Raw genomic sequence first — 17,475 nt, forward strand, 5'->3', positions numbered from 1 at the left:
GATACTTGTACAAACATTTGTTTTGTTTAAAAAGTATTATTTCATTTGAGAGTAGAACTTACTATTTTAACACAACATCACCATATCTGGTGCCAGGCACATGTTCTCTAGAACCTTTTGGCATATCCAATTTTTGTTAAAATCAAATGGAGAATTAAGCTAACTACGTAGGTATTGACAAAGGCAAGGCCTAGAAATGTTCTGATTTATTCTTCATAAAAGAATAACACATTCCGTAGCTCCACATCATCTTTACCCCATTGAGTCGTTGACAAATGCTTCAACAAGCGACAATGAGAGACTGGCCAAGTCTATTGCCTCATGGCAGCTAAAATGTAGCAGGGTACTGTGAGTTTTCACACAGGATTGAGCAATTGCCTCTTTCGCTGAAAGAATACAAGAAGCAAAGTCAGATACTCAATATGAATGAACACAAAATCCATCAACTCTGATTATTCATGCAACTGTATCCATTTGAAAGTGACAACATTCTACATCAACAAGTGAATGCATATGGGAAGTTTACGTTTCTCATACAGAGTTGAAAAGTGCATGTTTTTATGGGGAACAACTACTTCAATAAAGTAATACATGCTTCTTTTACTTAAATGTATGGAGAAAACAAACACACCCCTTGTGCTCTTCCTTCAACTGTCTTATCTTGGAAATTGTTTCGATCGGTAAATACAACCCATGCACCTAAACAACATTCAACTCATGACCTCATCCTCTATCTTGTGTAAGTGAAAAGGTGGAGATACCATTTGGTCGAAAGATCATTTGCTTTATCTTATCAATTAAGTAATGTCAAAGAGCCTATGGCAATTTGAAAGGATTAAGAGATATCTGGAAAGGAGCAAGAGAAGACATGATTGGAGTATTCTAAAATGATACTAATTCATAATTGAAAAATTTCAATAAGTTAGCCATATTGCCCTCCCACCTATTCTTTTGAAACTAACTATTTGTTCTAACTCAGCCAAGCAATGCTCCACACTCTATTGGGATTAAAAAAGAAAAAGAAAAACTAGGGACTTCTCTAAAATTTTTCCATGGATTAGAAATATCTTGGGTTCCCAGCTTCATTGCATCTATGCCTTCTACAAATGACATGCAGTGAGAAAGTTTCTTCCCATACTTCTGCCCTAATGTGGATTATACTTCATATAAAAGTCAGAGAATACCGCTTGGTTTCCCTATATTAATGAAGATACTAGGGAAAAATTACCTTAACTTGTGCTGTAGAGCAACAAATGATGAACATGAAAGCATAAAGACTTAAATGCTTACATATTTCTGTTCGACTTCTCCAAGGAATTTCTCAGGCGAATCAACACATTCAGCACATTCCATCTTTACCATTGCTGCTAGTTCTTCTTTTCCAGCCTTCTCAAGGTTTCTTATCAATATCATAAACGTTAACCTATCTGGGGCACAACCTGATGCCTTCATCGATGCATATGTCTCCATGTCTCCATTGCCTTTTCTATCATACCCACTTGCATGTATGCTCCAATCATCTCAGCAAAAGCCCTTGTGTTGCGTTGTAAGCCTTCTTTCTTTAGTTGAGAAAAGAGCTCTTCAGCCATTTCAATCAATTTGTTCTTTCCCAACAATAGAATCATGTCACAGTATATGAGCAAATCTGGTTCATACCACTCTTCCTTGCGCACAAATTGGAAGACCTAAAACCTTATATATATTCAGATAAAATACAAATTCCAAAGAATGAATATTCAACTGGTACAAAAAATTGGGCAGTCAAAGGAACGTAACACTTAACAGTAGGCCAGAACTTAGTCATACAGCCTTCTTGATTGGAACCAGCATCTTGGAAACAGGGTAAACTGGCCAGTTGGATAGGAAGGACAAGGAACCAGCTACTCCATTCCAAAAGCTAAAAGATATTTCCTAAAGCAATAATGATCTAATTCATGCATCTGTTTTGGCAAAGCACTCAACCTGTTTACCTTGTCAAAGAAGTGGCCAGCTTGACAGCCTAGGAAGACTAGAAGATACCATTGGTTATCAAATATTGCTAAAGAAATAAAAACGAAGTCATTGATATCATACAACACAGGAGACACCACAATCAAAAACCTCATAGATACACTTTCTCATTTTTTTATTTTTTTTTTGATATGTAATATTGTATAAATCAAAAAGTGCAAAGGCCCACGTAATCCTAGTACACACGAAGTATATAAGAGAACACCTAAGTAGAAGAAGAAAAGAGAACAAAAAAGTCAGAAAAGCTAATCACTAAAGGAGCAAAACAAGCAGCTGTCCAAGTAAAAAGAGAAAAAAAGAAAAGAAAAAGGACTTGAACTCCTCCATAAAACTTCTCTCATTTCTTTCCCTCCACAAGCACTACATAAGGCAAAGGGGAACCACTTTCCACACGACAACACTCTGAGAACGACCACCCGTCCACCAACAAGCAAACATTTTCTTAAGAGAGTATTCCCTATTCTTCTTATTTATTAAGAATCCTGAATAAAATTTCTGCCAACAAATACATTATCTAATGACAAAAATACCCAAGAATTGAATCTAATACAGATGAATGGAGTGGTAAACAAGAGCATCGTGACAGTGGATTATTTCTGATTCAAAAGCCACGGATCATGTTAGACAATAAACAAACAATGCATTTTCTTCATGGTGTGATTAGTTTTGGATTATTACAATTTACCCACATTGTAATTCTAGCACAATTGAATACTTATGTAGGTCCCAAAAGGAAAAGAACATTGAACGGAAGCAAATTAAAATGAAATTCACACAAGCCGAGTTTCTTAATATTTGTTGTTCATAAACAACAGAAGTTCTACCAGTTCTAAAACAATCAGTAAACCAGTCATTTGAATGTTGAGTATCTTAAGAATCCAACAACATTTTCCAAACAAAATTTCATTAGGGGCTCCAATAGCAGATATTTTTAAAAATGCACTTCCAAATAGTACAATAGACACACTAATTCATACTAAGTTATGCTCATATATTCTAAAACAAATGTAAAGTTAACAAGGAGCAACATATACCTGAAGGGCCAAGTCCAGTTGATTTTGTCTTTGCAGCTCAGCCAAGGTGTCCAACAAATCTGCCTTCTGCTGAGTCTGCCATTGAAAACCTCTTGTAATCTGGGTGCGGATGATCTGGCTAGCTTCAAGGAATGGACTGCTTGAATGGCTTCGGAGGATAGCACGCTTTTCCTCCACAGAGGCTTTCTGGGTCCACCCCTAAGGCCGCAGGTCACCACTGAAGAGCGTGAGTGGTAGGGTCTGGGGACGTTTTGGAGAATTCCGACTCGAGGGAAGTGGAATTTGAGGGAGCCCATTACAACCAAGTTTATCGAGGTGAGAGAGAGAGAGAGAGGGCCTGTCCTGATGATTCAAATACATCAACAAGCTCCTCAAGTTTCTCAAATATGACAAATCCGTAGGTTTCATGACTATGTTAATCACTTGACTCAAAAACGTTCAAGGAAGGTAAAAAGTACTTTTAATATTTCAAAGGTTATGTTAAATAAAAAAAGTTAGCAATGTTTGGTAAAAAATTTAAATTTTTATTTTTTTATTTTTTTACTTTAAAAATGCCCAAACGTGTTTTTGGAAAAAACTTAAAAATGATTTTTTTTTTATTACTTTAAAAACTCCAATTCTCAACATAATCCCAAACATGTTTTAAGAAAAAAATGTAATAAACGTCGTAATATATATATATATATTGGGAATAATGTTACAAATCACTCGTTTGTCACTTTTGTAATAATGCTACAAATCACTCGTTTGTCACTTTTGTATCATTCTAAGAATGATTTGGCTCTTAAAATTACTATTGAGCTTGTGATTAATCATTATTGGCTTTGATCAAATTGTGATTTTAAAAGTCACCTCGTTTTTAGAGTGACACAAGAATAATACAATAGGAACTAGAATTAGGGTCCATTTGTGTTTGCGATTTTAAAATAACGATTTTAAAATGTACGATTTAAAAACGCAGTTAAATGTTTATCAAAATCGAGGTTTACCTTTAAAATCACAGATTAGCCTTTAAAATTGTGCGTTTTCAAAAAAAATCTCCTTACCTACAATTTGAAAAAGCATATTTTCTGCATTTTCAAATCGCAATTTTTTAAAAACGCAATCCCAAACGATTTACTTTCTGGGATTTGGTTCAAAATTGCATGTTAATGAAATCACAGTCTCAAACACACTCTTACACCTTTTGGTGTTCTCATAGTGTTCTTTTGGTTCTAAATATTATTTTTCTAAAAATTAAGTAAGAGAAATAAGAGAAGTTTCTTTTTTGACCTAGGATCAAGAGAACACTAAGAAAACACTAGGAGAACATTTTAACGCCCTGTGAAATCAATTAACTGGTAATTGACTACATGGTTCGCCTCACAGTCTTATTCCTCTCAGAATAAGAATAAGGAATCTCATTGTGATGCACCGAGAGTTTATCATCCCAAGACCAACCTCTGCCCTTAAGCATAGAAAATCATTTTTAACCCTCAAGGGAGTAGCTTAACCTAAAACCAAGCCTTCACTTGAAAAATAGTCCTAGAAACCCAAAACTAACTTTCTAGCTGAACCAAATGTCGAGAATATGAAAGTCTGTCTCCAGATAAACCATTTATGGTCTTGAAAACATTTTGTTGTATACCATTTGGTTATGCCTTTCTCTCCAGAGAATACTCGATTTGGATAGTTACCAGGGATGTTAAGCTAAAGGCAGTAGACTCGATCGGCTCCTAAGTCAGCATACCATATTCTTTTAGAATCCTGAATAAAACTTATGCTAACAAATACATTATCTAATGAAAAAGATACCCATGAATCAAGTCTAATACAAATGAATACAAATGAATAGAGTGGTAAACAAGAGTAGCAAATACACTTGTGTTAAACAATGCATCATAGTCTCCATAACACTCTAGACTATAAAGGTGATACAAAATAAGAATTATGAGATAAAAAAAAAAAAAAAAAAAATTTCATATATACAATATACATACGCTAGACACATAATTAATGGCTTTATAATTTGTTAGTTCTTGTGTTGGCTTAATTCAGTTCCAAAATGTAGATGCTACTGTTCACGGGCTCAAACACTGATATAGAATGCTCAGAATCCAATCTCTACCGTTCATAATGTAGATTCGTCTGTTATGAACGACCCTGCAAAATTTCAGCTCAATCGGACCACAAACGCTCATCGATCGGAGCTGTTGATCAAGACTGGACAGGCCGGGTCCGGACCGCAATTCCCCAGGTCCGGACCTCATTTCCAGAAACTAAAATCTTGCTCCGCAAAGCCGTGTCCGGACCGCCCATTAACATGTCCGGACACCCCGTAAGTTTTAAGCCCAAAAACGTGATTTTAAGTGGGTTAGGTCTAGGGTTTTGTCGGGGGTATATATACATCATTATAGAAGAGAGATGTACAAATTTTCACCCCCACAGAGTTCGTGTGAGGCTGTGCTTGAGTGATTATTTTGTTGTGAGCCAAATTGATTCCTCTTAGAGGATTTTTGTTAGTATTGATTGTGTGCTTAATTGAAGTCTATCGGAAGGGTCTGATAAAGGAGAATCACGTTGAAGAAGATTGTGAGCGAGAAGACAAGTTGGAGGCTTGTCGATCTTACAGAGTCAAGGTCTTGCAAAGGGTTGTAAGTGTTCCTAGTGTCTGTAATCTCTGGATAATCTTTTGATAGTGATTTCCTGGGTTTGGCTGCCCCGGAGAGGTTTTACTTTTATAACGTTTTCTAAAAGGTTTCCTCTTCGTCACCAAAATCTTTGTGTGTGATTGTTCATATTTTGGTGAATGTTTGTTTTGATAAATATCTGTTAATTCCGCATAAAATTGTGATATTTATCTGTTTAGAGTTTTTCAATTGGTATCAGAGCGGGTTTACTCCGTGAAGGATTAAATTCCTGAGTGTGATCTTTGTTTCTTGTTTAAGATGTCTCAAACCCTTAACACTGTGCCTAATTTTGATGGATCAAATTATGGCTATGGGAAATCCCGTATGAGATTTTTCTTAAAATCTATAGACGTTTGGCATGTCATTGAATCTGGATTTAAAGCTCCAGATAAGCCGACAATTGAATGGTCTAATGTTGAAAAACAAACTCGTATGGCGAATGACAAAGCTATGAATGCTCTATGCTTGGCAATTTCACAAACTGAGTTCTCCAGAATTTCAAATTGTGATAGTGCCAAGGATGCATGGGAGATCCTAGAAACTACGTATGAAGGAACTAATCTTGTTAAAGCTTCAAAACTTCAAATGTTAGTTTTTCAGTTTGAGGATATTAAAATGTTAGAGGATGAGACATTCAATGAATTTTTTGGTAAACTTAGTGAAATTAGAAATTCCATGATAAATCTAGGAAAGAAAGTTTCTGACACTAAGCTTATTAGAAAAGTTATGAGATCACTCCTTGAAAGATTTAGAATGAAGGTAACTGCTATTGAGTCATGCACTGATCTTAATACCATGAGGATAGAAGAGTTAGTTGGTGCTCTTCAAACTTATGAGTTTTCCTTGCCTCAACCTAGGAAAAATAAGGATATTGCCCTTAGAACTCTTAGGAAGAACTCTGATGAGTTATCTGATGAGGATTCACCAGATGATGAGGAACTTGCATTGATAGCTAGAAGGTATTTTAGGAATGAACATAGAATTTCCAAGAAATTTGGAAAACAAAAAGAGAGTACTCAGGGTAGAAATGAAAGAGACCCACGTGGTCCAAAATGTTATGAGTGTTCTGGCTATGGTCATGTGCAAAAGGATTGGGCTAACCTCAAGAGTAATAAGCCAAAAGGTCAAAAAGCTTTCAATATTACATTGAGTGACACTGATGAGGAAGAAACTTCTAATTATATGGCTTTCGGTGCATCTTATGATTCTGATGATTCTAATCAATCAGATGTTCAGTCTGCCCCTGATAATGAATCAAATAGGGTTAATGATCTTCAAAACTCCTTTAACAATTTAATGGAAAAGTTTTTTATGCTTAGAAATACTAACTTGAAAATTGTTAAGGATTTTAAGAATCTTGAGCTTGAAAGGGATAATTTGTTGAAATCTTTGAGTGATTCACATGTTGTTTGCAATACTCTCAAATCTGAAAATCATGTGTTAATTGCTAAAAATAAATCCCTTCAAAATGATCTGATTGCATCTAGAAATCACTTGAGTAAATTCTCTAGTGAAAAGCTTGATAAAATGTTGTATATTCAAAAGCAATCTAGCGACAGATCTGGCTTAGGATTTGATAAAATTGCTTCTTTGTCTTCTAACCGTGCTTCTACTTCAAAGACTGTTTTTGTTAAACCAGTGAAAGTAGAAGAATCTTCAAGTGAAGAAAAGCAAGTAGTTGCTCCGACTCCTCAAGGTAATAAAGGTAAGAAAATCTACATTGAGCCTCATGCATCTTGCCCTACACCTAGAGTCGTGCATCCTCCTAGGAAATTACCTTCACAAAGGTTTGTCTCTACATGTCATCACTGTGGCAAAGTGGGTCACATTCGACCTCACTGTTTTAATTTGAAACCTCATGTGCAAATAAATAAAAATTCATATTCTATGAAAGAAAGTGAGGGTTTGGTCATAATGATGAGAGAAGTGCTATCTAGGCTAGATAAGTTTGAGCAAAGTTATAAGTCTAGACCTAAGATTTCTCAAGTTTGGGTTAGGAAGGATGATACCATTCACCCCTTGAGGGGGAGTGGTGATGATCTCATCTTATGTTAGGTGAGTCACCCACATGTCTAGGATTGTTTTTCTTGCATATCTTTGCATATCCTAGAGCATGTTGTTTTTCGTTTTTCATTGCATTTTTGTTTTAATTTGTTTTGAAATTGTATTTTGTTTGTGTGCATTTCTTTTGTGAAAAATAACAAAAAGACAAAAATATTTTACTTTGGTTGTTTTTTTTCTTTCTTTTCTTTATTTTGTCTTATGCACCTAGATAGTTCATTAATTTCTCATGTTGCTTTTATGAATTTAATTCCTTGCGTCTTGGAATGTTCTTAATATGCATGAGATGAAAATTTGTGTCAATGGACTTGTTTTTATGGTTACCTAAAGCCTGGGCTTATGTGGTACTTTTTGCCTATGCTTTATTTCTTGTGCACAGTTAAACTTAAATTGAGGTTTTGTTTCACTTTATTTGTGAGGTCTGTTAGGTAGCCATATGAGGTTTTTGACTAGTCATATTTTTCAAATTGACCATATGCTAGTTGAACCTAGGGCTTAAAAATTCCTGTTTTCTCTTTTGTGATAAGCACCAAAAGTTTAAGGACACTTTCTCAAAGAGAAAAATAAACAAAATAGTGAAACAAATAAAATCAAAAGATCATATTCCAAAAGGAATTTATTTCACTGTGTCAAACTTGTGCAAAATATTTTACAAAGAGAATTGTATAGGATGAGAGTGGCTAGGCCCTAGTATGATAAGGTTTGACTTTTGATTTGATATACTTGTCAAAACCTTATGGTAGTGAAACTTTCTCCTCATTTTGTAAATTGAAAATCTTTCTCTTTGGATGGTTTACCCACACACCACACAAGCATAGGTTGAATGGAACATTTTCTTAGCTTGGGTTAAGCAATATGAGTTTCTAGCCATTTCTAGTCTCATGTATATTTTGCAGATTTGGAGCATGTTTGGATATTCATTATGCAATACATGAGTCATTGATGTGTTATCATGTGTGTTCATTTAACTTTTAAGGGGGAGAAACATGCTTTGCATTTCCAGTTTCCTGTTGTTAATTGAGTCATACATTGAGGAGGAGTTTTGCTGATGTTTCTTTATGATCACGCATTCTACGTCATTTTTTTTTTCATGAGTTTTATTTATGTCTTCTTGTTCCACATATGCCTTGATGTATTTTGGGAAGTGTTTCAGGAAACATGAAGACCTTTTGTCATTTTGTGACAAAAAGGGGGAGTAAATATGGGGAGATGATGGGATTGGCTCGACATTGTGGTTTTGTCACTGAATTGCCAAAAGGGGAGTTTGTTAGCTCTTGTGTTGGCTTAATTCAGTTCCAAAATGCAAATGCTACTGTTCACAGTCTCAAACACTGATATAGAATGCTCAGAATCCAATCTTCACCGTTCATAATGTAGATTCATGTGTTATGAACGTCCCAGCAAAATTTCAGCTCAATCGGACCACAAACGCCCATCGATCGGAGCTGTTGATCAAGACTGGACAGGCCGGGTCCGGACCGCAATTCCCCGGGTCCGGACCTCATTTCCAGAAACTAAAATCTTGCTCCGCAAAGGCTGAGTATCATACGGTTTGCAAAACTTATACATTTACAATAAATGTTGTGTATGTCAATTATGAAAAACTCTAAACAGATAAATATCACAATTTTATGCGGAATTAACATATATTTATCAAAACAAACATTCACCAAAATATGAACAATCACACACAAAGATTTTGGTGACGAAGAGGAAACCTTTTAGAAAACGTTATAAAAGTAAAACCTCTCCGGGGCAGCCAAACCCAGGAAATCACTATCAAAAGATTATCCAGAGATTACAGACACTAGGAACACTTACAACCCTTTGCAAGACCTTGACTCTGTAAGATCGACAAGCCTCCAACTTTTCTTCTCGCTCACAATCTTCTTCAACGTGATTCTCCTTTATCGGACCCTTCCGATAGACTTCAATTAAGCACACAATCAATACTAACAAAAATCCTCTAAGAGGAATCAATTTGGCTCACAACAAAATAATCACTCAAGCACAGCCTCACACGAACTCTCTGGGGGTGAAAATTTGTACTTCTCTCTTCTATAATGATGTATATATACCCCCGACAAAACCCTAGACCTAACCCACTTAAAATCACGTTTTTAGGCCTAAAACTTACGGGGTGTCCGGACATGTTAATGGGCGCAACAAACACTTCATAATTGAGTTTCATCCCCTCATGCATGCAACCATGTGCATTTCTTGGTTCCTTAGCTGCCTTAGTGAAACTGCATGTAAAGGCTTGGCTAGTGATTTCTTTGGAGAAAGAAATTCTTGAGTCACGCATTGCATTGTAGGTCGAGACTTTGGTCTGGTTTGTATGCATGCAAATGCTATTGTAGCAATGAGGAAAATATCTTGTGCAACCAGATGATTGGGAGGTGGCAAACGTTGGTCTAATATTTCATGTAACATCATATTCTGAGAAGAAGTTGAGGATAATGAAGTCATAAATTCCATTGGATGTATTCCCATTAATATTTCAAGTGCCACAACTTCAAAGCTACAAACATCGCACTTTTCAGTAGCTTTCATGGTATAGGCCAACTCTGCATATATATAAAACAAGAAAAACAAAATTATAGGAAAACAAGAAAAATTAAAAACGAAAAAGAGTTTCTTTTAATTTTGTTCTTTTTCCTCTTTTTTCCTTTTGTATGTTTTGAATGCAAAGAAGTTGGTCAAAACTTGTCATTGCATTCTATAGTGAAAGTGGTTGTTTGTGATCATGCATGAATCAGTAAATTACAAGGTAACCTTACTGGCACAAATATTGGGAAATACATTTGTTGTATGTGGCTAAATATACCTTTTAGAACAGTAGGTCGCACTTAATGAATAAATAAATGTATAAAGATATAACTTATAGTAAAAAAAGATATTTGCTCACTTGGAGCAATGTAACCGTAAGTGCCGGCAGCTAACGTTTGATTGGACGAATTAGGATCAAGAAGCTTAGCTGTGCCAAAGTCAAAGACAAAAGCCTCTAGTTTATTGTTCAATAGAATATTGTTGCTTGTTATATCTAGATGAACAAATGCTGGAATGCAATCATGATGCTGGTGAGATAAAGCGTTGGCAGTGCCTTTGATGATGTTTACTTTCTTGCTCCAATCCATTTCCATAGCTTCAACATCGCTATTTAGGATACAAAATAGGCTTCCCCTTTCGAAGTACTCGTAAACCAAAAACATGCATCGCTTATGCAAACAGAATCCATGATGTTTTATGATGTTTTGATGACGAATCTTTGTTAACACTTTTACCTCATTTCTAAAACTCATATCAAAAGTCGGGTTCTCAGCCTCCAGCTGATGAAGTTTCTTCAAGGCAATCACTTTTCCACCGTAAACGCTACCGTAACCACCAGTTCCAATGCAATATTTTAGATCAAAATCCTCGGTTGCTTCAATGATGTCTTCATATGCAATATGTCTATCGTAATTCCATATCGAGAACAAATTTCATTCTTTGTTTCTGTTGACTCCAATTGGGTTTCCTTGACCATGCATCAACATAGGAGAAAGCCCCCAAGAACTAAGAATCCAAGGGAAATGGCAATTGAAACGAAAATTTTCATTTTTGTTACAATTGATTTCTTACTAGTTGGAGCACAAGGAGGGAAACCCATGGTGTCACCGGACAAATATTTGTTGCCAATTAATGTGTCGGGTGTATGGTATTGATCAAAATCTGTTGGAATTAGACCTGTCAAAGAATTGTATGACAAGTTGTCTCTTTTAATAGAAACGTAACTATTGGGAACATTGCTGGTAAGATTATTGTAGCTGATATCTAAGATCAGTAACTTGTCAATAGTCCCAAGTTCAACATGTGGTTCTCCACTGATAAAGTTATGACTAAGGTTAAGAGAATTCAATGAATGAAGGTTGCCGATTTGAGTGGGGATATGACCAATTAGATTGTTATGAGCAAGATTCAGATAGGACAAACTCTTCAAGTTCCCTATTTCTAGGGGACTAGAACCATTGATTTGATTGGAAGAAAGATCCAAATATATCAAATTGGTTAAGTGACCTATAGTTGAAGGGATTTGACCATTGAGGCTATTATTCAAGAGGAACAAGTCAGTCAAATTCTTCAGGTTTCCTATTTCTGGGGGAATGGAACCATTGATTTGATTGAAATCAAGTTCCAAATATTCCAAATTAGTTAAATGACCTATAGTCCCAGGGATTTGACCATTGATTTGATTGGAATAAAGATACAAATATTTTAAATTAGTTAAATTACTCAAAGTGGAAGGGATTGGACCAATGAGGCTGTTATTCGAGAGGGACAAGAAAATCAAATTCTTCAAGTTTCCTATTTCCGGGGGAATGGAACCATTGATTTGATTGGAAGAAAGATACAAATATTTCAAATTATTTAAATTGCCCAAAGTGGAAGGGATTGGACCAGTGAGCATGTTATCACCTAGGAGTAACTCGAACAAATTCCTCAACGTTCCTATATTTGACGGTACGAAACCGTTGATTTGATTGTCATACAAAACAAAATGGGTGTGATGGATTAAAAGCGAAACAGAGGTAGGGATTGATCCTGTGATTTGATTATCAGAAACATTAAACATCACTAATTGGGTAAGGTTTGTAAACGAAAGAGGCAACTCACCTGTCAGAATATTATGGGACAAATCAAGGTAGGTGAGTTTTGATAAAGTACCTATCTCAATTGGGATATTCCCCTGGGTCCAGTTCTGTGAAGATGAAGGCGGACTAAATTTGGAAAGGAAGAGAGGTTGAGTTTTGACATCAATCCCAAATAGAAAGCACCTAACTCGATGGCAATCTCTGTGACGCTTCCACTAGCATTGCAAGTAATTAATACCACGACACTTGCAACGACTTGATACAATGTTGGTGTTGGCGCTTTTCCACCACCCACTCTTCAACAGAGCCTTTGCTCCTAGTTGTAGTGCTGATGATTCAGATGCTCCCACAAACTGAGTTGTAGTATCGAAATAGGTTCCGTAGAAGAAGATAGAGGTAGCCCATGCAATGAGGACCATGGAAATGGAAAGGGAGGGTGCCATGTTTGTTTACAAGTGTATGAATGATATGATGAGGATTTTGTGAAGTTTTATAAGAAAGATAAAGAGGGGGCATACGTGTGGAATATTATTTAGTGTTGACGTTGAATGTTTTTGACTAGTAATTACAGCTAGATGTGTTAATTATTTCTCTTTTAATATAAAGGAGGGTCGACACACACAGAGATTTGACACAGAGACTTGGATGACAATTCTCCCGTGTTCTATACGTACTAATTAATTTGACAATTCTCATCTGCATGAACTAGAGAGAGAAAACTAAAGTCTTTACATTGGTCTTTAATTACAACAGAAAAGAGCATAAATTAATGCTTATTCACTCACTGCTTCCATGGGTGATTATAGATACTGAAATTGAATGGCCATGATCCAATCATTCAACAGTACTTGATGTGAGCGTAATTACGAACACAGGCCCAGATCATCAACGGCATTCAAGTAATTAGAACATTGCTATATATATATATGTTCATGATTACTAGCTTTAATGAGGGGCCTTAGATTTCCACAAAAATCATCTTCCAAATAATTTCCTTTAATTTCAAACGTACGTACTCAACATTTCGTCATTAATTGTGGTTGTCGGTAGATTAATTGGATGACAATCACTCTTGGCGTGCTTCAACGTCTAAGGTAAAATTGAGGCTTCTTAATTAATACAAGTGGCTTCATAATGCAACAATTACCCATGCAATTTCATTAATTAGGAATTTAATCTAATTATTTTCATTAATTAGATGCAAATATATGATTTCTGTTACGTTGGTGTCATAATTAGTTAATTAACCACCAGTAATCATAAACAAACTGCACTTTCTTTCTAGCTACTTTTAGGGACTAGTTAGGCCTCTTTTTTTTTTTTTTTTTGTTTGACATGTCCACACAAGGGAAGGGGGAGGGGGGATTCGAATTAGTGACCTCCGCTTCATTAGGCGTGGTCCACAGCCGATTGAGCTACCCCTTGGGGACACTAGTTAGACCTCTTTCATTTTTAATACAAGATCAAAATTAAGAGTGTTGACGTGTTGTGTTCTCTCTCTCTTGAGAATGAGATTGATGAGTAGGAGGAGGGACACTTTTATAGTAAAACTGAGACTTTAATTAAATTCACACCTTTCTATATATGCTTGTGTCTCATATATATTGAATATTTTGAGGAAAATCCAGGCCTCTAGCACGCATGAATCCGGTATATAATGCAATTTTACATATATCCTGGCCAATGCTTGAATTTTTGTAAATTATTTATTTATTTTTTTATAATAAAAAATAATGGTATTTTGAGAATTTTTAAAAGATATAACGGAAAATTCTAATAGAGGGTAATGTCAAAACACGTAGAAGTTCAGTGAAATTTTGTGAAATTTCTTCTTTATTTTATTTTATTTTATTTTTAGACAAATAAGTTCGATACATTTAAGAGTTTTTTTAACTTTGAGGAGGGGTGAGATTGTAAATTTTTTAAAATTCGATACACAAAATTAGAAGTTTTTTTTTAACTTTGAGGAGGGAATTGCAAAAGGGATAAATATTAATGTGAATCAAGTAAAGTTTCCCGAAAATTGAATGTCATATTACTTCAGCAAAAAGAGTCCTCATAATTTCCAATCCCATGAGATAGAAATCATCCCAATTATTTAATGGGAAAATGTATGATAGATCCTTGAGTCAGCCCTTCAAAATTTTAATATCCTTAAGTTTTTTTTTTTCGAAAATTTACTCCCTCGGTTAATGAAAAGTGGATTAAAATACCTGCCGTCTATTTTTTTAACAGCCGTTAAATATACCGAAACGCACCGTTTTTGAAGTGGGCCATGTCAGACTTTTTTGGTCCTACATGTCCACTTTTGACATGTAGGACCAAAACACACCGTTTTGGATCTATCCAAAACGATGTGTTTTGGTAATACTTGGGGTTTTAGTTGTTGAACCCCAACTACTCGTGTTTCATCCCTTCTAGCAGACGAAGAACACGCTTCCCTGACGAACAATCCGAGACCCACTCTAAGGTTCTTCCCCCTGAGGCACGCATCGGCGAACCCACCAGCGCAACAGTGGTTTACTCAACCCCAATCGTGCGACACATGACTCAATAGAAGCCCAGATTCCCGTCGAACAACCCCATATTCCTGACACACCAAGGTTCCCTCCCCCCCCCCCCCCCCCGACGTGAACCCCGACGCATTCACCAGCGAACCCACCGGCACAACAGAACAGACCGTGAAACTCATTCCAGCTCAGTCTGGCATTAGATCTCCAGCTAAGGTTTTGTGAATTTCAAAATTTTTGAATAAAAAAATTTGGATTCCGGCTAGAGGTATTTCCTGGAATTTTTTGTGGGTTTTGTTGGTTCAAACAAATAAAATAATTTTCTTGTAGTTTGATGAAGTTTTTTTTTAGTATTGGAACCTTATTGTCGAAACCCCCATCCCCAAGCATTTTTGCCGAATCTGTGTTTATTTACCTTATTGGGTTGATGTGTTGGATATATATACTTCATTGCTATATTATATACACTTCAGTGCTATGGATTGGTAGTGGTTGTCGGCATGGAATATTTTTCTTGTGGCCCTGGAACTTTTGCTTGTGGTCCCATATTGGTTGTTATCCATTAGCTATTGTGAACTTTTACATTGATAGTGGCTTTGTCCATAATAGGCTGATGTGTTGGAATTTTTTTTTTTTTTTTTGTGTGTTTGCATTTATTGGTTTAGATTGCATCATGTATGCCGTCAAGTTGGCATTGATATCCTTCCTGTGTACAGATAATTTCGTATGGCATGAGTTGTATTTTTCATTCACCAGGTGGGTGGTTTATACTCTATGCATACTTCATTGCCAATTTGTGGATAAGAAACTAAAAATTGCAAGAAAAAATGTGATGCACATGTATTGTTTGGTGCTTCTAAAATTTCTCCTTGCATTTAGAAGAGCTTGATTATATTGTTCTTTTATGAGGTTGATTATTCTCTCCCATGTCATACTTTTATTGTTAGGTGCAGATAATAAGATGAATAGGGGGAAGACAATTGTGAGGGAAGGAGACAATGAAGACGAATTGTGCACTGGGAAGCTGAAAAAGGTTTGTAAATTTTATTTTATGAAAGCCCTAGCAGTTTTGGTGGTTTACTGTTAATGATTTAGGGTTTCATTGTAGAATGAACAGTCAATGTCATCTGCATTTGTAATATCGTCGGCCAAAGATGCTATGGAACCTGTGCAATGTAGGTGTGGCCTTACAACCCCAATTTTAACATCCACAACTATGAAAAATCATGGGAGGAGATTCTATGGGTGTGTTATGTATGACCGTAAAAAGGTATTTCAATTTGGCTAAGTTGGTGTTGATAAATGGTTGTTATTTCGTACTTGTTTGAAATTGTAAATTTTTTTGTGGAATGACAGAAAGTTGGACAATGTCGTTTTTTCCAATGGTATGACGATGAAACCTGTGCTCGGGGAAAGGAGGTCCTACCTGGGTTGTATAAACAAGTTAATTCTCTGAAGGGTGAAGTGTCATCACTTAGAGTCAGACTGAGGATCCAAACATATTTGTTGGTTTTTTCGTTGGTTATTTGTATATTGCTTATTACTCTAAGGTTGATGGGGGCATTGAGGCATGGAAAGGTTGCGTAACTTTCAATTGCGTACTTTGTATCACCTGGCCTGAATTAGGGGATTAGGCAGGCACAACAAGAAATTGTATAACTTGTTAAATTTGTATAATTAAAAGTATGTTAATGTTTGTACTGATTTTAATTTGAGCACGCTATATTTGTATGTATATGGGTATGCATATGTTTTACCATTTCCTCCGCAAAACTTAATGAAAGGACATATTAATTATTTGATTTCTTGTGTCTTTGGTTGCACCCCAAATATATATTTACTTATCAACAACAATTTATTTTCTCCTATTTGGTGGCCACATTTTTTTTAAAAAAAATTTTTAAAATTTAAAATTTTTTTTTTTTTTGTGATTGTTCGTGTATACTTATTCCATTCCTTTTTTGTTGGTTTGGTGATCATTGGGCTTGTTTTGACAAGGTGGGTTTAGATGAATTTGTCTGTGCCACGGAATCATCTACAACTAATTCTACCCCTAAACCAACTCCTTCTCACACATTTGACTACAATACACCACTCTCTTCACAAGCAAACAAAAATACAATGGCTGCCAACTAGGAATACTTCTATCTTTCTATTTCTGTGGCCTGCATATCATGACATAATTGCAGCACATCAACCAAAGTGCCAACAGTTATATACAAAATTGATCGTGCTAGGTGACCAAACAAACCCAATAAGCAAACTTGTAGCATTAATACATACATACAGATATGGTTCTACTTGCAAACAAACCCAATAAGCAAAAGACCACTTTATGCTGGATGTTTTAAAATCATATACCAACAGTTCAAAAAAAGCATAACAAGTATGTGGTCATGCTTGAAACGCATATTCATGTATTGAGTTGCTGCGTCCCTTATAGCTGCTTTAAAACCAAAAAATCATGTGTCTGCTTCACCTTATCAATCTGCATAAAAGAAAATTGACTCATTCAATATACATACATTGCGGCATATGGATAAAAACAATGATCTCTATG

The 17,475-nt window shown here is 35.7% G+C and overlaps 2 pseudogenes across 1 annotated transcript; both read right to left on the reverse strand.

Annotated features, from left to right (window-relative positions):
• Positions 1–49: 49 nt before the first annotated feature.
• LOC132164195 (pentatricopeptide repeat-containing protein At1g62350-like) lies at positions 50–3,393 on the reverse strand (annotated as a pseudogene). The gene is made up of 3 exons (XR_015911339.1): positions 3,045–3,393; positions 1,291–1,685; positions 50–386 (listed from the first exon to the last, which is right to left on the reverse strand). The product of XR_015911339.1 is annotated as a pentatricopeptide repeat-containing protein At1g62350-like (transcript).
• Positions 3,394–9,948: 6,555 nt separating this feature from the next.
• On the reverse strand, positions 9,949–12,848 carry LOC148587640 (uncharacterized; annotated as a pseudogene).
• Positions 12,849–17,475: the final 4,627 nt, after the last annotated feature.

Source organism: Corylus avellana, chromosome 2 (genome assembly GCF_965113065.1).
Source record: "Corylus avellana chromosome 2, dhCorAvel1.hap1.2, whole genome shotgun sequence".
NCBI lineage: Eukaryota > Viridiplantae > Streptophyta > Magnoliopsida > Fagales > Betulaceae > Corylus > Corylus avellana.